The sequence below is a fragment of the Lutra lutra genome, chromosome 14 (assembly GCF_902655055.1).
Source record: "Lutra lutra chromosome 14, mLutLut1.2, whole genome shotgun sequence".
NCBI classification, from domain to species: domain Eukaryota; kingdom Metazoa; phylum Chordata; class Mammalia; order Carnivora; family Mustelidae; genus Lutra; species Lutra lutra.
This window is the reverse complement of record NC_062291.1, coordinates 83,978,941-84,006,300: the sequence shown is the minus strand read 5'-3', so window position 1 is coordinate 84,006,300 and position 27,360 is coordinate 83,978,941. Positions and strand designations below refer to the sequence as shown.

At 48.0% G+C, this 27,360-nt stretch overlaps 1 protein-coding gene and 1 non-coding gene across 5 annotated transcripts in view; one reads left to right on the top strand and one right to left on the bottom strand.

Moving 5' to 3' along the window:
* Nucleotides 1–27,360, bottom strand: part of DOCK1 (dedicator of cytokinesis 1) — a 509,676-nt gene that overhangs the window by 146,935 nt on the left and 335,381 nt on the right. The window lies entirely within an intron of this gene.
* On the top strand, nt 12,533–12,639 carry LOC125085321 (U6 spliceosomal RNA). The gene has a single exon (XR_007122855.1). It is a non-coding gene; the product is annotated as a U6 spliceosomal RNA (small nuclear RNA).

Here is a 27,360-nt window from a genome sequence, read left to right as displayed (position 1 = left end):
TCTCCTGAGGCAGGGGAAACAAAAGCAAAAATAAATTCTTGAGACTTCATCAAAATAAAAAGCTTCTGCAAAGCAGAAGAAACAACAAAACTAAAAGACAACCTACGGAATGGGAGAAGAAACTTACAAATGATGTATCTGATAAAGGATTAATATCCAAAGTATGTAAAGGACTTACACTACTCAACACCCAAAAAACAAATAATCCAATTAAAAATGGGCAGAAGACATGAACAGACATTTCTCTGAAGAAGACATACCGATGGCCAAGAGACACATGAAAAGATGCTCAACATCACCGATCCCCTGGGAAACACAAATCAAAACAATGAGCTATCGGGCACCTGGGTGGCTCAGTAGGTTAAAGCCTCTGCCTCCGGCTCAGGTCATGATCCCAGGGTCCTGGGATCGAGCCCCACATCGGGCTCTCTGCTCGGCAGGGAGACTGCTTCCTCCGCTCTCTCTGCCTGCCTCTCTGCCTAATAAATAAATAAAATCTTAAAAAAGAAAAAAAAAAGAACAATGAGATATCACTTCACACCTGTCAAAATGCCTAAAATCAGGACACAAGAAACAAGAGGTGTTGGCGAAGATGTAGAGACAAAGGAACCCTCGTGCACTGCTGGTGGGAATGGAAACTGGTGCGGCCACCATAGCCTCCCTGGGAACTGAGGAGGCTCAGCGCTTGAATGCTTGAGGTAGACCAGGTGACCACAAAGTTCTAGGAGCTAGTCAGAGGTAAAGGGTCTGGCAGAGGAGGGGTCTGGGGATAGGGGGCTCCTAGATATTCTCACTGGGTTATTTTAGTAAACAAAGAACCCTCCTATTCTGCTGGTTTCCTTTTTTTCATGTAGTCATTCCACAAGGATATCCTGGGCACCACCTCCGTGCTAGGTCTTATGCAGTATTTAAGGGCAATCTGGTTCCAGAATCTGTGCCAGGTTCAGAGGGGCTGAGCACCTGGCTCATTAGGCAGGCAAGTACCCTTCCCCTCTCCCACCCTCTGGCCCTGCACTCAACCCTCCCAGCGCTGTCAGCAGGTTGAAGAGGACACCTGCCCATAATGAGGGTGGAGAGGGTGAGAAGTGTGCCTTGGTGAAGGACCTATGTCCACATCAGCAACAAAGCCACTGCTCCACTCACTGAAACTGGCCCACACACTGGGTCTGGGCTGGGTGCACCGACGGAGGAAGGGAGCGACACATGAAACTCGGCCCTGGCCCTTCAGTGTCCAGACACAGCACACACACCATAGGTCTGGGAGAGCCACAACCACCAGCAGGCCACCAGCGTCCTCTCTTCAGAGGGAGGCATTCTTTCTCTCTCACCTGTACTAATGTCTCCTTGCAAAGGTCCCTCCCACCAAGTCTACGCTTCCCTGGAGTCTCCTGACCCAGGCAGCCGTCAGCCCTCCTCGTGGTGCTGTGGGGAAGGTCTCCGGGCATCCCACGGGGTCTCTCTGGCACTCTCCTGCTGCACACCCCCTCTTGTGGTCCTGCCGAGTTCCTGGTTAGCGGGTTTGGCGGGGCACTGCTGGGGACCTCGTTTGGTTTTTCCCCAGAGCCTTTCACAGTACAAACTGCAGGCTGGTATTTGGTGTCCCCGACGACGAGGCGGCAAAGGAGCAGCCAAGACAGGCTCTGAGGTTTGTCCACCAGCGTCAGCGCTCGGCTGGTCAGCTGTCACCTCGCATCAGCAGCAGGTTTTCCTTGGGGAGGGCAAAACCTAATGCCCATTGCTGTGGGTGAGCAACGTGAAGAACAAGTTTCCCTCTCAAATCGAGGTGGCCAACAGCACTCCTGACAGGCAGGAAGCGGAGGCACACGCACCTTGAGTCCAGTGACAGGGGTGCAAGCATGCAGGAAGCTGACCCGACAGAGCCTCCGAAAACGAGTAAGTCCCTAATGTCACCCCCAGGATCGTCCATTACCAACTTTCTTTTCTGGCCAACGTTGTCCCACTGTTACCTTGAAGACCTGTGACACACACTAGTGGCCCCTCTCTCTTGTGAAGACACTAAGAGACCAAAAACACGGCTTCACACTTCCAAGTCCCATGAAGCAACGCAGAAGGGCTCTGCGGCAGAGGCAGCCAGTGACCCACCTGCAGCAGCGAGGGTCCCACCTCAACACCCTGCAAAAGTCCCCTGAGTCTCTGACGTCACAGAGCCAGGGAGGACTCGCAGCTGCCTTCCTACGGGCTGGCATTAGGGGTACACAGAGCCCACAGTGTCTGGAAATATCCCATCTCGGGGGACACAGGTTCCCCAGCAAACATTTTACAGATGCTTTAAAAAGAAAGAGAGAGAGACGGACCTGGAAATGTCATATTGAAAATGCACGTAGTGAAAACTGCCCAAAATCAGAGTGGTCTATTAGAAATGTTGTCAGAGGCCAACCGTGACAGCTCAGGCAAATCGATGAAATGTATCTGGAGGCACTTGGGACACAGACTTTCCAAGGATCCGCTGGAGCTCGTGTCCTTGTGAGGCTGCAGATCCTTGCTCCGGAGCGGTACCCAGGGGCAGAGCCTGACAGCACAGGTCCATGAGGACCCTGAGGGGACAAAGGGAGCCCGCAGAGAGTCCAGGCCCAATAACTTCCTCACACGGACACTCCTGCTGCCAGCGACCCCTCGTTTCATGATTTATGGCCTGCATTTCACTCCACTTGGCTTGTGATTGGAAGTACCGCCTGTCCCCGGGTTCTACCGAGCCAGGCTTTTCCTAAACAACATACACCCGGCACAACAGCAGAGCAGGGAGGCTGAGCTCTGCCTCTTGAAAAAGGAGAACAGATACCAGGCAACTGTGGCTGGGCTGCTGAGCCCTGTCTGACCTAGACCAAGCCCGCACCCCTCGGTTCTCCTAGGAATCAACTGCAAGTCCTTCTGGCTTACAACGATCCCCCCATCTCCAGTACCTGGCTGACACCTGGGCTGTGAAGGAGGCATCTGACCCTCCCAGGGGATTCGGAGTTCCACTCGGGATTTCTAGAACTGAAACAATGGTCATGTATGACCTCTGAGCATAGGAGCTGTGGGGGCAGGGCTGAGCACGGCAAGTGGCCATATTGTCTGCCTGCCACGAGGATGACAGGACAAGGCAAGTAGGAACTCAGCTGACACGCACTCAAGGAGAGAAAGACAACATTCAAGCTGCTAGTTCTGATTATCCCCAGATGCCCATCTAAATACCACCTACATCTGCCTCAACAATCCTTCCAGTAAATCCATGTCATACCTAAGCTACTCTGAGCCTGTGTCCTGATCCTTGTAACCAAGAGTCTTGAGTAGCACCAAACATTCCAAGGAGAAGACACCTGATAGCTCTCAATCTCTTCCCTAAACCAGCAGCAGCCAGGTCCTGGCTATGTGCCCATGGTTGAAGCAGAAGGAGAGACAAAGTCTCAGTTACGCCCTCCATCCCCAAGGCTCAGCAACCTTAGAATCCTGACATCCAGGTTCTTATAAAACCAAGCACGCGATTACCATATGACTCAGCTACCCTTCAGGCACTGACCCCACTACACAAATGACCATAGCAGCTTTATCATTACAGCCCCGAGGCTGGCCATGACCCAGATATCCCTTGCAGGTTACAAGTGTGTTACAGCCATGCTATGCAAGAGTGCTTAGCAATCAAAAATCTAACAATACATCCAACAACCTGGATGGCTCTCAAGGGAATCAGGCCGAGTGAGAGAGTCCACTCTTGGAGGGTATGCACTGTATGACCCCATCTACAGAACACCGTCAGGTGGAAACCGTAGGGAGGAGGAAGAAGAGACTGGAGTTTGACGGGCAGCGGGCACCTGTATCTGAGATGGGACTGCAGAGAACTAAATACACACACACAGACACACAAACGGATGAGCTCAGGCAAAACTGTCAAAATCTCAACAAAGCCCATGAACTGCATCAACGTCCAGTTTCTTGGTTGTGACACAGCCTCATCCTGTAAGATGCTACCAAGGGGAGAAATCGGGCGAAGGTATGTGCATCTCTCTGCAGTATTTCTTAATGCTGCAGGGAAATCTGTAATTATCTGAGAGTAACAAGCTAAAGAAATGCAGTAAAAAATCTTTCTACTCTGGAGTACTCTGACCCTCATCATGTATATCACAGAAAAGGGGTTTGATCATACTCTCTAAATAAACACACTATGAAAACCACAGGAAATGACCAAAAAAAAGTAAGTCCTATCTGAAGTAACATCACTCAGATCCAATTAATTCTATTTATTTTTCACATGTGATCTCTGGCATTAATTTAAAAAATCCAGGCATGCAAGAAATCAAGATGCAACCACAGACCAAGACCCCTTTCCCCACAAAAAAAGACGATAGAAACAGACCCGCCAACAGTGTTTAAGTGATTAAAAGAATGGATGAACAATTTTGTTTTTCGTCAGCTAAAATAACAAAATGGAAATTCCGTAACAGAAATTTGGGACATAAAAATAGGTTTCCCAGCATAACACAAGGCAGAAATGAAAGTAACCTAAACATGTCTTGTTAGTATATTTGATACACATAATTATAAAACACAGTAAAGGGGTAACCAATAAAAAAAGATCAAAAATAAAGTGAAATTATCCTAAATAGTATCAAAGTCATCAAATTGATGACTTTAGCCACATAGGGTAATCACTTCAAATATGTGCAAAACAAAATAATTCAACTGTTTATTTCTTGTGGGATACATCTCCTCCAAGAAACTAATCACAATGTCAGCAATAATATTGACATTTCTATTCTGAAACTATTTTGCAAACTTATATGTGTGTGTGATAAATAAATGTTATATGCTATTATTCTATACGATATACTATGTGTTGTAAATTGTATATTATTCACACATACACCTATAAATACACATAGATATGGACAAAGGAAAAAGTAATTACGCTAGCGTAATTAGGAACAAAGATTTTCAGTGGAAGAAAAAGAAATGTACAAATAAAAACTCAAAAAGAAAAGCAGGAATTCCATAATCCTAAAATGGAGTAGGAAATATCAGTAGGAATTCATGGTGTTGCTTTTTCTATTGGAAATGCATTTCCCAGTCCTGCCAACTGAAAGGCTTGGAAGCAATGACAAACGCAGTCACACTGAGTACCCTTGTGGCCCATCTTCTGATCTCTAAACACCACGTCCCAGGAAAAGCACCTACAGTCTGCTGGCTGATTCCAGATACGGGGCAGGTAACGTACCATATCAGCCGGGGAAATTCTATCCTATGAGAGAGCCAAGCCAGGATCTAAGAGGATAAACACAAGCTCAGTCATGGTTTGTGATGTTACAGTTGAGTGATGGGCTGTAACGGAGCGTCCCTATACTATTCTAATTTTGCACACATGCAAAAGCTTCCATAATAAAAAGTTAAAAACGAACAAGCAAACACACTGGGATGAAAACCCCACTGGAGGAAGAGACACATCCCCTTCCGAGCAGCGACAAGACTCAACAGAAACAACAAAAGCCAAACAACCGCAGAATTATCTTCAAGTCGCTGAAAAAAAGGAACAGGCAGTCGAACATTCTTTACCTAGAATAATCTTCAAAAATAAAGGGAAACTGAAGACATGTTTAGACAAATAATTAAGGAATGCAAAATCAGCAGATTCAAGTGTTCTTTGAGCAAGGGGGAAAAGTTCCAGAGGGGAAGTAAGGGGGTATGTGAAGGGACCATTTAATTACCATGGCAAGGGAGTCAGGTGGAGCTCTACACTAGAAGGTATCTGAAGGGAAGGCAGGAAAAGGAGAACTAGAGAAAGGTGGGTGGACAGCTGACTCTAGGGAGGCACGCTGGTGTCTGAGTGGACTGGGAAGCCCACCAGAAAAGGCACACGCCAGGACACCACACAGCGACCATCAGAGGACACCTGCCCTGGCACATGACAGATGACGTGAGAGGGAGGGCCGCCCCGAGGCTCCCTGGAGCCCCAGCCCATCAAATCAGCTCAGTGAATCATCTGCTCAGACAGCTCCACTGAGGCCAGAGGAAGGACTTTCAGGTAACCTCTGGCTACAAAGCCACGATTTCCCCAGGCTGGAAAGCACTGTGGTGGGGTTGTGGAAACGTGTGGAAGAGCATCCTCAGAGGTCCACACCCTCCAGCCTGTCCCAGTAGCAGTTTATAAAGACCAAGATCCCAAGGACAGCTTGACCTTGTAGTCTAACTGTACCTTCACCAAGTGAGCACGCCTGCCTCACTCCCAGAGCCCAGCCCCCTGCAGGTGGGACAGATGGCATCTGGGGTCCTCGCCATGGAGTCCCTGTCTCACCTCCACACTGACAGGGTGCAGGGAGGGGAACCCCCACCACCAAAGCCAGTGAAGAGGAAACAAATAAATAAACCAGAAAGTTCTAGGTAAAATGGTCAGCAAGGTCATTAGTGAGTGACGAGCCATTTTACTTTCTATCTTCCAAGACTTCCCATGATAAACATGGATCTCCTTGACAAAATACACAAAATACACAAAATACACAAAGCAGGAAATTCAGCACCATAAAATGTGCCTGTTTCACACTCGGCTTGGATACAAATCCAATCAGAACTTGAAAATAGTTACTTTTGAGAGGAGATTAGACAATATCATTTTATTTTACTTTACCTGCTTTTAGACAATGTGACTTTAAATCTCATTTGGTAGAACAACAGTTAAGAATAATAAAGAAGAAACAGAGAAAGAAGGGTAAGAGAGCTTCTAGAGATGCCGGATATTAAAAAATGCCTTTACAGTAATAATCAAAATAATGTGGTCCTGAGCCAAGAATGAAAGATGGTATCGCTGAAGTAACAGATCGCCCAAAAATGACCAATAATGTTACCTAAAAAATTTAATTGAGGGCGCCCGAGTGGCTCAGTTGGTTAAGCCATTGCCTTTGGCTCAGGTCATGATCCAGAGTCCTGGGATCGAGTCCCGTATCGGGCTTCCCCTGCTGCAAGAAGCCTGCTTCTCCCTCTCCCTTGGCCTGCTGCTCCCCTTGCTTGTGCTCTTTCTCTCTCTCTCTGTCAAATAAATACATAAAATCTTAAAAAAAAAATTTAATTGAAAGATCATTTTTAAACTATAGAAGATTATTTAATAAATGGTGTGGTAGTAACTATTTGCAACTTCAAAATCAATTCATATACATTTAGCACAGAGCCAAATTCCAGATTAAACTAAAAATGTAAATATAGAATAATAAATCCTAGAATTGAATATCCAAATTTGCGGACAGAGGGTGCCAAAGTAGAGAAATGATAAAGAGACAGATGGAAAGATGTGAAAAATTAGTATTTGTATGTATAGTCACATAAACATATTATGCATTAACATATATATATATATATATATACACACATATATTATATATACACACACACACACATATAACCAAATGAGATGGCAAACAACAACATAGAATGAAGCATTCGTGAAAAATTAAATGGGTTCATATGAGCACGGTCTAAAAATGCTAATAAAATTCTTACGTAAAACACACTGAAACCCAATACATAAATATGCAAAAGATGAACAGTTTATAGAACAGAAATTACAGTTAGAAAGAAAATGGATAGAAACTGTTATCCTGCAAAAAAGGGAAAAATACACTTCTAAACAAAATGAGGCAACTGTTTACCTGTTAAATTAACAAAACTTTCATTTTGAAGGTAACACTGAATTCTGGCAAGGGCACAATAAAATGGTAAAAATCCTCTTGGAAAGCAACTTGACAATATGCATCAGGCCCCAGTAATCCCATTTCTGGGAATGCATCCTAGGAAATAATCCAAAATACAGAAACCATATGCATGGAGACACTCACCACAATGTTCTCTGTAACAGATACAACGTGAGAGCAGCCTGAAAGTACACAACATGAGAGAATGTGCTGGCAAATCACTGGCCTGATTTGCATGCAGCCAGTAAGAAAGTTGCTGACGACGGGTCTGTGGCGAGATGGGAAATCCTTGTGATAGACTGGTGCGTAACAAAATGCAGGGCACAGATGATATTTATACTACGACTGCAAGAGAGTAAAATAAACATGCATAAAGATCCGCAGGAATCCAAACCGGGAGGAGCTGCGGTGGTCACGGGAGTCTCACTCCTTTCCAGGTGGGTAGAGGATGGCTTTTTCCCTTCCGAAACTGAAGGAATACAATGATGGGAAAGGAGCACTCTTCCATGCTCCTTGCCCTAGGAGATTGCCCTGGGAGACAGCATACCTTCTGGAGCCTTCTGTGAAGTCCATGCTGAGAAATGAGGTCAAGGCTGCACAGCGGGGCTAGGTGCATGCTAAGGGCTTTGTCCCCATCTTGCCAGCTTGCTTGGCTACAAAGTCGACTTCCCTCCGTCGCCTGCCCTGGTACTCGCAGAGATTACTGCCTGTGGCCCAGGAGCCCAGCGGCTCCCTGCAGGAGTGCGGCCTTGAGAGCACAGCTGGTGGAGGCAAACTGCTGAGTCACTACTCCTTGCAGCCATGCTCCAGGGGCACAGCTCCGCAAGTGGCCTTCAAGGTCCACTTCTGCAGCCAAGCAGAGGGCACCGCGGGCCGCTGCAGACCCAGTGACACTCGGTCCCCCCAGATCCCCCACAACGCCCTGCTCACCCACTACACTTGGGAGCTCATGGGCCACACCGTCCCTGTTAGGAGAACTGCGCGCATGTATCTAATCTCATGTGGCAGGAGGAAAGAAAATAGAGAAGTCCCAGGCAACCCACAGGCTGCGTGGGTTTGCCCCTTTCACGGGGACACAATATTCCTCTGCAGAGACCTCCTTTCCTTGCTGTTTCTTTTATAAAAGTCAGCTATGAAGAAATGACCACTGTATGTCCCCAAAAGAGAGTCTGCTCTCAGGACTCAGGGGAAGTCCAGAGCAACCTGAGTGAGACTGCACAGAGCCAGTCACAGATGTGCTGCTGCTGAAGGAGCCCAGGGAAATGGCCAAGAGGAGAGAGGAGAGGGAAACCGTGGGTGGGAGAGTGTGGGACGTAAATCAAAAGGTCAAGGGCGACCGCCTTGTGGGCTTACACTGGCTTCTTTAAATTCATCTCGGCAACAAAATCCTGACCACTGTCCACTCTGTGCAGACCCCATCTGGTGGCTGGAGGCTCAAGGATTCTAGGCCCAACTCAATTAGAGGCCGGCTGCTCACGGATCTCCTGCACAGCACAAGGGGGCCGGCTCTGCCCTTGCAGCCACTCTCTGGGATGGAACCACCTGCCAGAAGTCCCCGCCTGTCCCTCAGCTGCACAGACACCACCAGCTCCGTGGAGGGACCAGGGAGCGCTGGGCAAGTCACATCAGTCTGCACCTTTGGCTTCTCTCCCATAAAGAGGACACAACGAAGTAGGAAGAGGAAAGAGGCCCTGAGAGTTTCCAAGTTTAACACAAAGGCCCAGAAACTTTGAGCCTTCTGGAAGATTCCGTGGCCCTGTACGCCTAAAGCCCTGAAGAATGGGACATCACTGAGAGATGAAACAACAGCTGTATTTTCAGGCATATGTGATGTAGCTGATTCAAGGAATCAGAATCATGGCTAATAAAGGCCGTCGCAGGACCATGATCATGAACTACCAACCTTTCCCCAAAGCTGTGCAAAAGGGTAGCAACCATTGAACCTCATTCTCCCAACAGGATCTCGGAGTCAGGTAGGTTTTGAAAAATAATCTCTACACTTAAAATGGGTGAACTGCTCTAAACGTAAACGAAAGCTCCAAAACCTGGACGGAAGAAAGAAGAGAGTCAAAGAGAACCAGCTCAGATTCCTTTGGGGTGATGCTGCTACAGTGAGCACTGACCGACAACTTTCCCCTTCAGAAGTGGGGACACCTGCTTCTTCCCCCTAGCTTTTCCTCCCAGAAACGTGCAATCTGCTCCCATAAAAAAGAAAGAAAGAAGATTAAAAACCACCAAATCGTTAATTATCCTTTTTATGTACATAAAATTTCACATACTGTAACCACTCTGAAGACAATACTGTCTTTTTGCTGGGTAGAAGTCTTACAATAGCCAAAGCCACTGAGTCTTTCCTAATTTGGGGGTATTTTTTGGAGGGGGGATTGCTTTTTGTTTTTTGTGGGTTTTTTTTTTTGCCAATGTGACGATGTGGTAAGATGTAACAGGTTCGGAAAAGTCTACAGCTGATTAAAATTTAGTTGATTAGAAAGTGACTCAGCAAGGCAAAGGAGACAGCTCTTTCCCTGAGTGCAGCACCCACTGAGGATCCAATTGTCTATGATTTGTACAAAAGGACAAAATTCAGTCAGTGCCCCCATAAATCTTGTAGAGAACTTTCTACAGCAAAAAACATACATATCTCCCTAAGAATATTTGTGGTGGGAAGGAGAAAAGAAGGAGGAAAGGAAACTGTGTGGTAAACCGACTGTGCTTTCCAGGGTAATGCTGAGTACCTAGCAGGTGTCAGGCCCTATTCTAGGATTCACACATCAGGACAAACAAGAAAAACCACGCCCCTTTCGGCAGGCAAAATAATAGCTCCCACCCCGCAAGGTCTGCCATACTCCGCAGAAGCTGTGAACGCGGGTTATGTGACGTTCGAGGGGCTCGGAAGGTTGCAGGTGGAATTAAGGAGCTGTTCCTCTGACCCTGAGATGGGAGCTTAGCCTGGACGATCCAGGCGAGCCCAGTATAATCACAACCATCTTCCCAAGTGGGAGAGGGAGGCAGTGGGTCAATGTCAGACTTCCACAGCGTGAGCAGATCAACTGGCCATGGCTGTCTTTGAAGAGGCCAGGGGACCATGCACCACGAAAGGCGAGCAGGCCCCCAAAACTGGAAATGGCAAGAAAACAGACTCTCCCTAGGAGCTTCCAGAAAAGACTACAGCCCTGCTGACAACCGATTTAGCACAGGAGACCATTACGGACTCCTGAGCCCCAGAACTGTGAGATCGTGACTGTGCTGTGAGCCACTCTGCTTGTGGTCATTTGCTGCAGCAGCCACTGGGCGCCAGTACACAGGCCCTCCCACGTGAGAAACCCCTCAGTGGCTCCTGTGGAAACAGTTCATCCTGAGGTGGCCGTTCAGGAATTCTGTGATCTGGCCTGAGAGCCTCTCTCCATGGCCCTGGCCTACTAAATCCGTGGCCCAGCCATCCTGGGTAACCAGGTGATCCCCTAACAAAGGCCCTGGCATAGCCCTCTGTCTGTGCACACTCTGTGCCCTCAAGGTACACGGATCCCACCACCCCCAACACACCTTCTGCCAACCAAATCCTACTTTCCCTTTAAAATAGGCACCCAGCTCTTTGTGATGAGAATGTGTGAGGGCTGGACGAGGTTGGGGTGACTCTGCTGGGCTCTGACTACCACAAGCTCTCTGGTGCCCTCTCAGCGATGCCAGCGGAGCCAAGTCACGATGCAAGGAGGAACCGGGACCTGAACGTGTGCCTTCCACGGGCACCACGAGCAAGATGAGCACTGGCTATACCGATTCCCAAGGACCACGATTCCTGGCAAATGACGAAAGAAGACTCCTAATCCTTTCTGGAATGATGTGTCCTCGTATGTTCCTCCAGGAGGGGTGAGAACCGTCCTATTACAAATTCTCCCAGCGAAGGTGGGCTTTATGTCAATGGCTGGGTGCTTACGCACACTAAACCATGTATCATTTTCTCAACAAGCCACAAAACTACTTGAGACCGTTACAATTTGCTGTACCACGACTCAATGAGCTGATCCCTCTCTCTTGCTAACTTTCTGCCAATTATGACTTTGGCAAAGCATTTTAGGAATGCTGCAGCTTTATGAATTTGCTTCTTGAAGGACATTAAACAAATCCGCTCTTCAATTTAAAAATAAAACTGGATCAGTGTGGCAAAACCCTTGGGCCTCTCTTCCCAGCCACACGAAACAAAGTCTCCAGCACAAACCAAACATGGAAGCCAGGGCAGTTATTGAAAACAAATACTCACTAAATGGAAATATATTAAATAAGGCTGCACTGTAAATTCCAGCAGAGTAACTTCCTAAACTAAATAGTGTCAGTGATTCGCTAACTCAAGGAATAAAATGAGGATCGTGACCCTGATCTGATCTTTGTCTCCTCTGCACCATTTTGCAACTGGAAAAGTTGCAAACAGTCTGGATTTTGCCCATCTAGGAGCGAAGAAATCAGGAAGGCAACCTTGATTCGACACGAACAGGGTCACCTCTCAGCAGATGTTGGAGAAGCGCGGTGCTCTGGATTCCGGCTGTAGGCCCCCAGCTTCCCTGTCATCACGTGTCTTCATACTTACCGATCTACGCGCTGAATGCCCCTGTGTCCGAGCGCTCGGGAGAATAGTGAACAAATTGCCAGCCTTGTCCCCAGCAGTTGTCAAGGCTGAGTGGGTCCCCTGCATTCTGGCCTTCTATTTCCCAAGTGTCCTAAAGCCATCTCAATGGCGGGTGAGGATGTGCTCAGTGAAAGGTGTGGTGTTTTTGTCCGTGTTTTCAAAATAAAGAGAGATGTTCACTATCAGGGCATTTTACTCAAATAATGAAGGTTTCTCCCTTTTTAAAAAATAAAATGTAGTGCTCGCTTCGGCAGCACATATACTAAAATTGGAACGATACAGAGAAGATTAGCATGGCCCCTGTGCAAGGATGACACGCAAAAATAAAATGTAATACATGAAATTCATTTTGAAAGCCACCAAACTTTCTAAACCAATGAATGTGTTCTCCAAGCAGGACATCTGACCCAACTGTGAGGTCACTTTTCTACAATTCAGTGACTGGCAGTATTCCGTGGGGAAAGCCCCTGCTGTGATAAATGACAAATGATGAGTCAAACAGACCCTCCCTCAGCCCCGCCCCTCCCCCATGCTTCCCAAGCTCTGCACAGGCCAGTGGAAAGATCCTCTCCTAGACCAGCTCAGGCTCTCCTGAACTCTCCCCTCCACGGACCCTGTCTTTTGGCCTTCTGTGTTCATCTCCACATTGATCTCCAGCAAGAACCCTGCTAAGTCAGTTTAGCCAGAATCGCCCATCCTCGACATGGGACGGGGCATCTCCCCAACCATCCCTGACCTGAGGTCTGACCACGCTGGCCGCCCTCACTGGGAATCCTGTTAGGTCGGTTTAGCTAGGATCTCCCCTTACCCACGACGTTTCTCTGATGGTCTTCCATTCACAGACCCCCACGCTCTGTGGCTTGCCCAGGCTGCATTCAGAGTGGAGCCCCGTCTCTCTCCTCCTCTGTAAAACCTGCTGGACTGATCTTTGACGAGTCTCACAAAGAATTTCTTTTCTTTAGGGTCCCAAACATGTGCTTATTAGCTGACAGAGGGCATTCATGGAGTAGGTTCTCTGTCTAAACAATAGGGGGAAGGCTTGTCCAAGCACTTACAATCCTGGACAATCGCATGCATTTACAACCCTGTTCACCCCCAATAAGAGAAAAGAAGGTACAAGGGAGGTGAAAAGTCACGAGACTAAAAAATTAGGACACAAGCTTTGGGGCCAGACAAACCTGGGTCTGAATTTGGTCTTCTCTGACTGTTCAGTCCAGCGACCTCGTGTGAACCCCTAAATCAGTATTAACTTTGTTTGCAAAACAAGGACCATATGACTGGCCTTCTGCAACCCAGAAGATTAAACACAATGATGTACGTACAACGTATAGCTCAGACTAAGGCTTGATAAATATTAGAGATAATGATTTTCGTCATCCTTGATAATAATTCCTGTGAAACACACCTGGAATTCTAAGAAACAATTTGGGCCTTTCCAAGCTGTCTCAAACATCATGAAAGCTACTTTATTGTGAATAAAGTACATGCGTACAGATTTATACCCTTCTGCAGGAGACACTACATGGGAAAATTATTAATTAAATATGACACAGGAACAACAGATTCATCAATTCATCAAATACTTCCTGGGAACCCAGATGTTCTCTCCAGCAGGTGGCGGGCCCCATGCTGGGGTTTCTATCGGCTCCTCCCTCAAGAGTCCATCTCGGAACTAATTTCTTAGTTAGGGACTTATTTCTGCCCCCATCATCTTAGAAACAGCAAACATTCTGTTTGTCTTAGAGAAGGAAACTTCCTCTTTTGGTAAAAAATACCAAGAGCATTTCATGAGTTTGCTGAGATGAGTGATTCCCTTTTGACAAGGAAGAGCACACGCCCTCTCCTCTCTCCACGTCCCCCCACCCAAGCCCTCCCCTGCCATCTTACAGCCTGGACGGTGCTTTCTCCACGCGACCCCAGTCACCCTGTCGTTAGGCACCACGCGCTCCCACCAATGAGCACGTGATCAGCTCATGTTTCCCTGAATGCTGAGGTTCAATACTCAGGGCCGGGGAAGAACATAAACCTTTAAAGTTAAATCAACCTTCCTTTATAACTTTCCGAATTCAGTTTGCTGGAACTCCGTCACCCTCACGTAATTCTCCCCAGGATGGGATGAGGGCTATTCAGGAGGAAAATGAGAACAAAACCCTCTGGTCCACTGACTTCGGTTCTGCTTCCTTTATTACTCTTCTCTCAGCTCTTCATAAAACTTGGTCTCGCTTTCCGAGGACCCAACCCGCCACATCAGAGCTCACTGAACGGCTAGCTAGTGAGAGTGAACACCACCGGCCGTGTCGCCGGCAGGACTTCAACTAACGCCAGTTTATGTATGTTGTGTCTCTGCATGGAACGGTCCAGCACGGTCTAGAGTGCAAGCCTCTGTTTTCACGTCCATGGGCTGCAGAGACATCCATAAACAAAAATGCCCTATACCCAGCACTCACCAAGGAGGATCTAACTTCTACTTTAACAGAGTTGTTGGGCTTTTTTAAAAAATCCGTACAACAACCCCACCACGGGTTCCATTCGGGAGCTCCTCAGGGATGGGACCACGTACGGTCAGCAGCAAGGAAGAAAGCACACGCACGTTCTCCACACGCTTGGATATGCTCTTCACCTGGTTTCTGCCCGTTAAACCCATCAGCATAACCGCCTGGTTTATGTTATATAAAATGATAAAATAGGATTATGAAAGGAAAGTTGACTTTTATGTGAAAATGAAGTTGAAGCTTTGAAAAGAGTAAAAAGATGAGTCATTATAAAAATCGCTGTCCCATCAGGTGGGCATGAGACACCTGGGAGAGCCCGGGCAATTTGAAAACAGTTCGGCTGCTGTACAAGCTGGCTTCCGTTCTGCAGTCTGAAAGCAGGAGAACCTGTTACCAGGGGTGCTCTCTGAGGGAAGATGACGTGAGAGGCTCATGAGGAGACCCTCCTTCCTTGACCGGAGTAAAGCCCCATGGGGAGCACAGCCAGTCACAGGAATGCGGGCTGACCGCTGCTAAGTTGAGTGCAGGGCTCTATGCGTATTGTTTTCAATGACTCACTACCCGACCACATTTCTCCATCAACCACCAACTATGCTATGATGGAATTGGATAAGCTGTTTCTGCAGGACTGAAACTAGAACCGGGGTCGAGTTAAGAGGCCTTCAGATCACTGGTGCTCACGAGTTGTGTCTACAGTGTCATCTTTTCTACCACGGAAACGATTGGCATCCCAGGGTGCTCGCTCCCACCCAACATCACGGCAGCTATGATAGGAATCCCTCCGTCATGGCTGCCCAGCTGGCATCAGGTTTCAGCTGGGCCAAGAGAGGAGACGCCTCTGTAGGAACATCCATGGTAAAACACATCTAGGCCATCAGCCTTCCGAGCTCGACATGCGCCGACTGGCTGCCCGTGGGCACCAGGGACCTTGGTCTCCTGTTGGGGAAGAACCAGGAAGGTGAAGGCAGAGCCAGGAAATGGCCCGGAACCCTTACTGTGTGATTTCTACAGTCCCTTCATGCCTTTTGCCGCAGAGATGCAGGGACAGTAGGGGCCTCGTGGAGACCAAAGAGTAATTGGGGTGATAGAGGAAGAATTTGATTCTAAAAATGTTTGCGGCATCCAAGATTTCCCCTGCACAGAGCTGTATATTCTGTAAACAAACAAAGGACTGAAGGACAGCACGGCTGGGGCCTGCAATGTCAGGCCAGAGTAGGTCCTGCTTTTGTTGTCTTTACGGAGTGGAGGTGAGGAAGATGGGGGCCTGGGACGCAAGCAGAGGAACGAAGCAGCAGCAGAGGGAAGTGGTCACGGAAGGCTCCTGACTGAGCATCACAGAACTCACCTCCAAGGGAGCGGAAGGCAGTGGGCGGGTCAAGGCACCTGCAAACACTGTTTTAAGGCTGCCCCATTCCCAGAGACTGAAGTCCTCAGCTGAGCCCAACAGAGGAGACACACACAGTCTCAGAGAGTCCACACTCCAGACGCCAGGAGGCCTCTGAGAATGGGACCGCTACAGAATGGCGGTGGCCCAGCGCCTCCTCCCAGGGACTCTGGTCCCTAATGGCCCAGCCAGCATCCCACCCCAGCCTCCCCGGTGGCCATGCAGCCATGGTGCAGGTGTGTGGGGAGAAGCTGGAGGAGGGCTATTTTGGGAGACTGGACGGGTTGGATGGCTAATAGGGTTCGCTGAAGCTTAAAAGACAAGATCCATCTAGAAATGTTCACAGAAGGATGATTTCATAGGAGTTATTTAAAGCAGTGTATCCTTTTAGACTCATCTGCTTATGAGGCCTCTCCCGGACTTACATAAGAGGGCGGCACGAGCTACAGGGATCTCACTCATGCTCAGTGCCCAGGAGTGTGCCCCAGCAGGACCAGGATGCGGATGGAAGATTTGCGCGGACACGATACAGGGGCATTTAACTTTTGTTCCCTAAACACCTTCTTGTTCATGCTTTAGGGAGAAAACAGGAAGCAACTACACAGAGTTTTTCTCATCATCCATCCCCCACATCTAACCCCATGCTGACATCTCTACCCACAGTGCCTTGTCTCCTGTCCCAGTGGATCAGTTGTCCTTATTCCCATCAATGGCCAGCCCTTGCCCTCCCAGACCTTCCACTCTGGACCTCATGGCTCCCACTAGCTACCTCGATGACCCCTGACTGTGTCTCTCCCAACACACCCCAAATCAACAGCCACAAAAGAAATACCAGATCTCCTTCCAGGCACCACCTCTCTGACCCGGGCATGTCAAAATCCTGGAAGAGGTCCCCCTTCTTCACACTCCACTCTCAGTGTGACCCCTGCACCTGCTGTGCTCCTTGCCAGGCCAAGGGTGCTGCTCTGGTCCACACTGCCAGGGACTAGGGTGGCAGAAACCAGGGGCAGCTTCCCTGTAACACCATTTCCCATCCCTGATGTTTCTGCTGATACAGCACTTGCTTTGCTGACTTATCTGCAACTGGTAGGCCCCTAAAAATGAGGGTGACCCCGGACTTCACCTGGTCCGCTTCTCTTCTCCAGTCTCTGTCACTCTCCAGGTGGCCTCACAGTCACCATCTAAATGTCAGTGACACCCCACACCGGACCTTCTAAAATTTCTTCTCAACTTTGGGCTGACATTTCCACTTGTTCCCTAACTTCTCCCACCTGCCACCTCCCAGGCACCTCATAACTCACAGGGCCACGCATTTTCCATGGGGGCAGCATCTCCCCCAAGGGGGTAGAAATGGGTTCTCGGGGAAGGAGCAGAACACTGTAGGCATTACACTGGCCTGCGCCCTCCAAAGCATACCCTCACCTACTAAAGCTTATTTCTTAGCATTTAATGTCCCTTAATTAAATGTAAATCTAATCTAATTCTTCTCCTCAGGAGAGTGATAATGAAAAACAGGCTGAGAACCACGGAGCTGCCCGGACAGAGCAAGTGAGCCCCACCCCCAATCCCGAGTCTCTCACTGAAATCTCCACCAATCCGTGGCTCCAGCCAAAAACCTGGGACTTCTCCCCAATTCTTCCTTTTTCTTCCCTCCCTGCATAGAACCTGTAACAGTCCGCTTGACCCGCCTCTGAAATAGGCCCCAAATCTTCCATTTCTGTCTTTCCCCAAAGACCACCTGAGCCCTGGCCAAACCTCTCCTGCTCGATTATTCCACGGGCTACTACCTGGCTCTCCAGTTCAGTTTCCGCCTGTGCTCTGTGCTCTCAACGGCAGACCGAATAGTTATGTGAAAACACAGGTCAGTGATGCCACTTCTCTGTTTTAAAGTGTCCATCGCTGGGGCGCCTGGGTGGAGCGGTAGGTTAAATGTCAGACACTTGATTTCAGCTCAGGCCATGATCTCAGGGTCCTGGGTTGGAGCCCCGTGTCAGGCTCCACACCCAGCAGGGAATCTGCTGGAGATCCTCTCTTCCTCTCCCTCTCCCCAAAAGCCCACCCACCTCTCCCTCAAATAAATAAAAATAAAGAGTTCACCAACTTTCCACCTCAAAATAAACTCCTGCTCCTTCGACCCAAGAGCTTTGTGGTGCCTGCTCTGCCTGGAACATTCTGCCATCTACTTATCATTCAGAGCCCAGCTTGGCTGCCATTCCCCTGGGAGCCCTTCACCGAGGGCCAGATCTCAGGCACCCTCCCCACCCCCCAGCCCCCCACCCCCCCACCTCCGGTCTATCACAGCCATGGACTCCAATCCTCAAGCAATCCTTACCACCTGAGACTTGCCAACTTGCTGCTTTTCTTTTTTCTTTAATTTGAAATAAATGTCAATCTAGAATACCTGTAGTTTTATAGAAACGGTGTGCAGAGTTCTGGGATATGCTCCTCACTCAGTTTTCCTGGTTGCTGTGGTACGTTTGTCTCCATCAAGAAGCAGCATTGCCTCATTGCCTTTTTATTTTTTTAAAAGATTTATTTATTTGAGAGAGAGAGCGAGCAGGCGTGCATGGGGGGAGGGGGAGAGGGAGGGGGGGAGAGAGAGAGAGAATCTCAAGCAGACTCACTGCTGAGAACAGAGCCCGACTCAGAGTTCAGTGTCAGACCCTGAGATCATGACCTGAGCTGAAATCAAGGGTCGGTTGCTTAACCAACTGAGCCACCCAGGCTCCCCTGCCTCACTAAGCTATTAATCAAAACCTCACAACTTACTCAGATTTCACAGGTTTCCTCCTAATGTCCTTATCCTGTCCCAGGATCTCACCTAGGACACCATGTCATTTGTAATCTTCATGTCTCCTCAGGCCCCTTTGGCTGTGACAGTTTCTTAGACTTTTCTCTGTCTTTGATGACCTTGATAGTTTTGAGAAGCTGGTCAGGTACCTTGCAGAAGGTCCCTCAATCTGGGTTTGTCTTAAGTTTTTTCCGTGGTTAGACTCAGGCTTACTAATTTGCTTGTCAGTTTCTTTCTGGTCCGTCCTTCCCAAATACCCTGAACTCTGAAATGCCTGGAGCTGTTGGAGGCGGGGTCTGCTCTGCCTTATTCCTTCTATGTTCCCGGAGCCAGAACCATACCTTTCCCCCAATAAACTATCAACTGATAGGCATTGACCCAGGAGCAAGAAGATATGCACCGATCACAATCCATGCAGCATGAAAGTGAAGTGAAATTGTCTCTCGTTACAGAGCACCACACAAAACCGCACATCCATCTGTGGCTGAGGACGTCACACTGTGTTAAAGATGTTCGAATGTAGTTAAGACAAAAGTTCCATCTCTTGTTTATTTGTAACATCTTTCTGTCTTCTCTTGCAGCGAGGACCAGTGTGCTTTTGGAGAAGTCTTTATTCTTACAGACATCAAATTCTTTGCTTTGTCCCTTAAGATACAGTGTGTCTGCTGCAGGCCAGTTTTCAGGTTTACAACATCTGAAATGCTCATTGCAAAACGTTATTTTCACCACTTCAGGAATAAGGAAGCTGAAACTCCAGAATTAATGGGAGTCACCTGAGACTCAATGTGCCTTCTATGCGAGCCTAGACCACAAGCCTGGGACTGATCCCTCCACATGTTCTGAGTCCGTTCACGGCTTCTGGGCTTCCCCATCCCGAGCAGCCCTGCCACCGAGGAGGTGCACTGTTCTCTGAGACATGATATGTATCAAGTATCGCAGATGGAAGAAAGATGCACAAAACCCAAGGGAAAAACACCAGGTGAGAGTCCAGGGAAGGTATGAAAACAATGAAGTCTGGTATGGAGAGGTCCCAGCAACTGGAGAGCACAAGCGACAGGAGGACAACAGGGAGGAGACAGAGGAAGAGTGGTAAGCCATGGCTGGACAGAGAGAACGCAGGGGAGGAGACATCCATCCAATGGTCAATGTTCATGGAAAGAAAACAAAGGTCACACCAAGCCATTTATGGAAAAGTATAATTTCAAGAAATAGCTTTGCCAATTATAAGGGCTGAGGATTGGCAAACTGGAAAGTTTCATGCTATTTTCATCCCTTATTTGTTCTGTCTGTGGAGGATTCCCAGAGACACCTTTAGGTCCCCCTTTACCCTCTACACCCATTCGATAACAAGTGTGTGTGCAGCTCTGTGTCAGGGAGAAGACCTGTCCTTGAATAGCTCAACGCAAAGCAGAAACAGCTTTCCAAGAAGATGAATCGAGAAATCCAAAGGGAATTACTTGAAAGAAACAAAGACCCCAAAAAAGTGAAAATCAGCAATGAGGCAGAGCAGGATCTGTGTGAGAGAGATGTTGTCATGAATTCAACACCCTCACGAAAGGACCTCAAGATGTTCTCTTGCTACCTACAGGGCTCGATGCCCCCATCACCACAAGCTTCCTACGGCACCCTAACACAATCAAAAGTTGAATAACTAAATTTAGCAAATATTTTCTTTTTATGAGCAGCAGAAATATCAAAACAATTAACAGAGAGAAAAGGAAGCAAATCCCTGAAATGGCCACGCTATGGGACAGTGTAACACCCTGCTTTTTCCATTTCCCCTTTGTCACAACAATACCATGTGACCAAGGGTACAGAGTTCTGTCCCAAACCTTCTGGCCTCCGACACGCCCTCGCTCTGGGAGTCTGTGACCCTGATTTGCCCCTCACAGAACAAATCAGAACCCCCCCCCCAAATAAAAGGAGTTCCCCTTAAGTCTAAACTCAAGACTTGTGACTGATCTCAAAGCAACCACTGCAAAATCTACCTCGAACTCCACCATCGGGGGTCCCACCTAGTCATCCTACATAGCTGCTCTCCCAAGTAGCTGAAGGAACCAGACCTTTCTTCCTCTTTGTCACACTCAGAACCCTGAAATGCTCCAGCCCTGTGGCCTCACTGGGCCCAGTCTTGGGCACACTTGCTGCCGTGTGTTCAGAGGGCGTGTTACACAGCAGACCTTAGCACACCAACGTGAAGATTGCAGCTTCCCCACTATAGGAGCATTCCACAGCCACAGGGGTCCTTATCCAGCGCCCTCCAGAAAAGGGTTTTGGCTCTGACTCCCCGAAGCTCTGTAAATGCAACAGGAGCAGCTAGGAGGGGCATTCTCTGGTCAAAGCTGCCCGGGCTGGGCAGGGAGACAGGTGCTGCCCCAGGAGGACCCCACAGTCTGAAGCACAGGAAGCCAGCTCTCCCATGGGGACCCCTGTCAACAGGAGTCTGGCTTCCTTGGAACAGCATTATCTAGAGAGGAGAGAACTCAGGTTCAAGGTCACCAACACTGCAGGCAAAAGGAGGCCGGAGCAATTGGAGAACAGATTCACCCTGGGAAATGTGCCACAAGGATTGCAGAGAGCTGTCTCCTGGAATCTCAGAGCGGATACACGGACACAGCTGGATCCCGTCCCCCCTGTGCCCACCACCAGAACCAGACTCAAGGCCAAAGCGAAGGCCGATACCCTCTCAGGTCAGTGGCACTGGCTGTGCACAGCACTTAAAATACAAAATGGTTCCAGACCCCACAGGCACGGTGGGGTCGGGCTCTGCCAGGGCAGGAACACACTGAACCACACAAGTTTATCGCTTGTGGTTCCCACGTTGGGCTGATCTCCGTCCACTAACTGGGATCACCGGCTCTGCAGAGCTGGAGGCAGACCGCTCCGCATGCAGCCCCTCCTGCAAGGGCAGCTCAACTGACAATGGGGAGGAAGAGCCCAGGGCCTCAGGAGACACTTGCTGTCCAGGCTCCCAAAGCTGGACCTCTGCACTCCCCACATGAGGGAATAATACAGTAGTGAAAATCCTGGGCATGGGGAGGTCACTCCCTCCAGCAAGTGGGGAGTGGTGGTCTTTGCTGGACACTTGGCATCCACCAGCATGAATCTGCATCTTCCCGACTGTTCTTCACCCAAAGGCGTCCCCGGGAACTCTTTCCCGCGGCCACCCAACTCACAGGGTGTGTGGAAAACAACATGCACCCCGCGCTAAGGCAGGCACGCTTCCCCATCTACAAAGTGAGCTCCTTGTATGACCTGAGCTCAGCAGCTTTGGAAAGATCGTCCCAGGAGGAGTGTTCGCTTTTCGGTTGGTCCTGACTCTGACCAGGTGACCACAGGGAAGAACACACAAAGAAGGTCTGTACCACTTCTTCAAATCTGCCATGGAGGACATCTTCTGTCATGTAAAACAAAACCAAACAACTCCTGCTCGGCCTCCAAGGATGGCATTAAGAAATTTCCTCAGCAATTTGTGTCTGGGATTTGGCTCAGGTCATGATCTCGGGGTCCTGGGATCGAGCCCACATTGGGCTCCCTGCTCAGTGGGGAGCCAGCTTCTCCTTGTGCCACTGCCCCCCCACTTGTGCTCTCTCTCTCTTTCTTGCAAAAGTAAATAAATAAAATCTTAAAAAAAAAAAAAAGAAATTAGTATCAGGGAAAAGTGAGAGAAAGTCTGAACCTTTCTGATGAGGCTGCATGAATGATGGAATCACACCATCCCTCACTGGGCTGGACTTGGCGAGGCCTGGGGGCAAAGCAGGTGCCTCACAGCATGCTGAGTCCCCATGGGGTTCCCTCCGGTCCGCTTTTCAGTGACGCCCATCTTACTACATAGTTCCTTTTAGGTGTTGTGTTGTATGTATGGTTTCCTTAAACTGAAAACCACCCCAAATTCATATATATAGGCAGAATATAAATAACAAGTGGGGAACTCCCCTTCTCTCGCATTTTTCTCAGTATTAGAAACTCACTTCATAAGGCACCACACATTGGAGACCTCAGGGTCCAATAGAGAACACCCAACTGTCTGGACGAACACCACTCGGAAAAGCCGGGCCCCCCATAAGTGACATACAGACTGTGTTTACCTCCGAGGTGTCATAAAATGAAAACACACCATTCTTTTTAAATCAAGCTTAATTCTTAGGTTTAATATCAAAAATAAAGAAATCTGTCCAATATTCAGCTTGACTCCAATTTTCCATGTCCCAATCATCTGCAGGTAAATGGCTAATTGAAAATACTGTCCCCACAGTAAGTTGTAGCGTCAGACGGGAACTGAGATGGTCATTTACTTTAGTCGAGCAATAACACTCTGTCTGAAGAATCAAATCAGATTTCTGACCACTTAATCCCTCGAGGCTAGGGGAAGTAGCACGGGGACCACTTCCACATGGCAGGGACCAGAGTTGGGTGGGGAGGACCCTCCCAGGCTGCCACCTGTCAAATGCCTCTACTTTCCATACACTGCAGGTACTGAAGTATAAGCAAACCAAACTGGGGACTATTTATAGTTCAGCCTCGGTCAAAGGAGCACAGCCTAACAAAACACTCACCCACCTTTCTGAAACACACCGCATCCCAGTCCATTACAGGGGAGGAACTCACTCTGACCATTTGGGGTTTTCTAGTTCTTGCAGGAAACCTCAGTGATTTTCCCCTGAACACAATGCATCAGGAGAGAAGACAGGCTGTCAAGAATAATCACAGAAAAGGAGAGACAGAGGGGCTTCCTCTAACTGACTCTCCCCAACCTCTGCATCCCAAGCAGCCCCATGTTCCTGCTGCAAGGACAACGTATTAGACAAAATGGGGAGAAAATCGTTCCTGCTACGAAAAATAGGTTGCATGCTAAGAAAAGTGTCAAGTGGGAAAAAGCTGCCCAGACTGCCAGACAGCGAACGCACTCCCTCCCCTGCTGGGCACGGTTAATATTTATATTCTCAAATAGTCACCCTTAGCACTGCCTGTCCCTTCCCGGGGTCCTCTGTATCCGTGACATGGAGTTGCGGGGCACTGGGTCTTGAGCGCAGAGAAAGAATCGGAGCATCTCTGGTGTGGCAACGTGGGAAAAGGCTTTCAGTCCAGGCTTTTGTTTTTGAACCATTAGAATCCAGTGAACTGAAAAGACCAAGCTGTCAGCGTTCATTTTCTTCCTAAATCAACCAAACTGTAGAATAACCTGAAATATTTCACTTTACAATATAATTTGTATCTTCAATTTACTTGCAGCTCTGGGAATTTGACAGGTACAGTGTTAAGTAAAAACCCTCCTGCAAAGTCTCGGTGGAAAGGGCAACAGGAAACAGCAGAAAGCACCCTCCCCGCGGATACCAGATGCCTGCACATCGGGACGAATGCGCATCACCCCCCCGCGTCTGTGGTCAGTGTCAGACGACCTTCAATTAAGGCAATTCATTAAGAGATCATCAAGGTAGTAAGAAGCATTCTTTTGTTCACTGGATACCTCTACCCAGAATTATTTCTTTGTGGACCCGAATATAAAACAGGTAACTGCATTTTATTCCAGGGAAAGCGCTGCTACAAAAATAAGTCATGTACTTCATCGGTTGACTTCATAATTAAAAAACAAAAAAAAAGAACACATTTCCCACTGACATTCTTTCAGTCGGGTAGTTACTGTCTGTTGAGCACCTGCTCTGTGCCAGGCAGGGTCACTGGGCACAGACCAGCCACCAGAATGACAAGAAGGGATTTTCCCCCACGCGGCATCAAAGACCATGAATTCCATGAAGACAGAGCAAGGGACATGGAAAACCATCTTCTATGAGCAGACACGTATAGAAGGTGCCACAATCCTGCTGACGTCGCTCATCATCAGGGAAACACACGTCAGGTGACAGTGAGGTATCCCCTTCCGCCGGTTAGGATGGTTATTATCAAAAATAGAAGAGAGAAACATTGGTGAGTGGAGAAAAGGAAACCTGAGTACAATGGCTGGAGCAGCCATTGTGGAAAAGAGTACGTAGCCTCCTCCAATACATTAAAAATAGAATCAGCATCCAATGCAGCCAGTCTCCTTCCAAGTGTATTTCCAAAGGAAACAAAAGCACTATCTTGAAATGCTATCTGCACCCCCACATCTGTTGCCATATTATTTACAAAGACCAAGGCACAGAAACAACCTAAGCACTCATCCATCAGTCGGTAAATAAAGAGTATGTGACGCAGACAGAGAAAATGGAATACAATTCAGCCAGAAGGAAGAACGAAATCTTGCCATTTGTGTCAACACGGAGGGACTTTGAGGATGTTAGGCTGAGTGGGACAAGTCAGACAGAGAAAGACAAATAGTTAAGTGATCTCACGGATCTATGAGCTCTTATTTATTTATCTAGAATTTATATATGAATGTAATTTATATATCATATATTATCAATTAATACAATTATGTATGATATGTAATAATGTTTTCTAAAACGCACCCACACAAGCTCGCCCAGAAGAGATACTGGCTAATATTTCGTGCACATGTCCTCCGTACCAGGTACGAGTAGGGGCAGCCTGGGATCTGAATTTGGATCAGTGTGACTCTAATCCCCACACCCTCCTCGCTCCCACCGCCAGGTGAGCCCGGGCCACGCCCACAGGTTTTCACTGTGAAGCTGGGGCACCTGCCTGGGCATCTCAGAGAAAACTACCTCCGGTTCACAGGTGCATCCTTGGTAGGTGAAAGGTCAGTCCTAGCATCTTCAGGGAATGGCCTCTGTTTACTGTAAGGGACACTGTCTTTGCTGGGGTCATGCAACAGGAAGGGGGGTGCTGAGAAATGTGGAAATAAAGAGAAGAAGATCACTGAAACAAATCATGTATGTTTCCATTAATTACTTCATGTCACTGAAATTCTGTTTCCTTCCATCCATAAAATAGGGTTATCATTGGCATTTCTGAGTCGAATGATTCTTTGAAGGGGGCCGTCCTATACATGGAAGGACATTTAGTGGCATGTCTGCGGTCCATGCACGAGATGCCAGCAGCCTGCCTTCCCCCAGCTGTGACAACAAAAACATGCCTGGACATGGCCATGTTCCATGGCTGGGGCTGGGGGAGAATGACAAAATCCCCCGTGGTTGAGACCCACAAGAAAGGTACCAAGACCACACCAGCAACCCAGCAGGCATTCAACTGACCTTGGCCGTCTCCTCCTCCTCCCATCCTAGCCTAAGAATAAAAGCACCCCAGACCAGGGTCTTACAAGGCACGCGACTTCTTCCAAGTCCCAGGAGCACTGGAGGTAAACATTTAGGACAGAAGGATCTGGAGAATGACCTTAATAAAATGTATTTCCTCCTTTTTGATTTGCGCATGGAGGGAAGTTTATGCACCAAACAGAGAGCTCACTTGGCTTCATTTCTCATAAACTGAAGTACGTCCTCCAGGATTAAGAGCCCGCAGACGGCCTCATCAACACCAGCCATGAGCTCACAGCAAGGTGTGCGTCCGCTCTGAGAATTCTTAAACAGATTTTGCCCTTTCAAAACTTTCCTCTGAAGCAAGTTTCCCTAAGTAAGAGTCCTGGCTGAGAGCTCTTCATCACTGCCATTCCCCTGAGAGTAGCATGAGTTCTCATCTCTGAATTAAATAAAGAGGCGATCTGAATAAAACCCAACTGGATGAAAGATCCAAGTTCCGTGCAATAAATTGGTCACACATACTGGGGAAGATCTGAAATTATTTGTTTTAATTTCAGGCCCAGCTTAATTATTAAGCACAGAGCAAAAGCATGCATGCCACAGAATAAATATACGGAAAATATTAAAATAATTTATGAAAAGACCACAAAGGACAAAGGGAACTCCCACTGGTAGCCACGTACCATGCAGATGGCGTTCTTTTCCTGCTGGGGGACCCGGGGTGCCATTACTAGATGTGATTTGGTATCTGTCTTGAAATCCCAGTGCTTAAAGTGGCCAACCCAGCCCCAGAGAAACACCTTGTGTTTCTCCAGGAGACTCGCCTCTAGCTCAGCTCTAGCCTGGCTTGGTCCAACCCGCAGGCGTGTGCCTCAGTGTCTGCAGACTGGTGTCTGAGCAGCAAAACATCTCAGGTTAGGCCAATTTCTTTGGAGAGCAAAAAGGTTCAAAGACGGATATTATTAAGTGTGTGAGCTGGGTAAAACGTGGGCATGCTGAGCTCTGGGGAAATTTTCATTCCAGAATGCTTTCAATATACTGACTTTGAACTCCTAGTTCTTCCCTGAGAAACAATATTTATTTTTTTTTTTCCTGTGGTCCTCAGTAAGTCGTGTTGTGACAATGTTTATGTCAACAGCCACTGTACACAGTTTCAAAGGGAAAAATGATTCTTAGGTGTGCTTAAAATCTTCAAGCCACTGGATATGCAAAACCTCAGTTGGAAGCCAGTAAGTTGAAAAAATA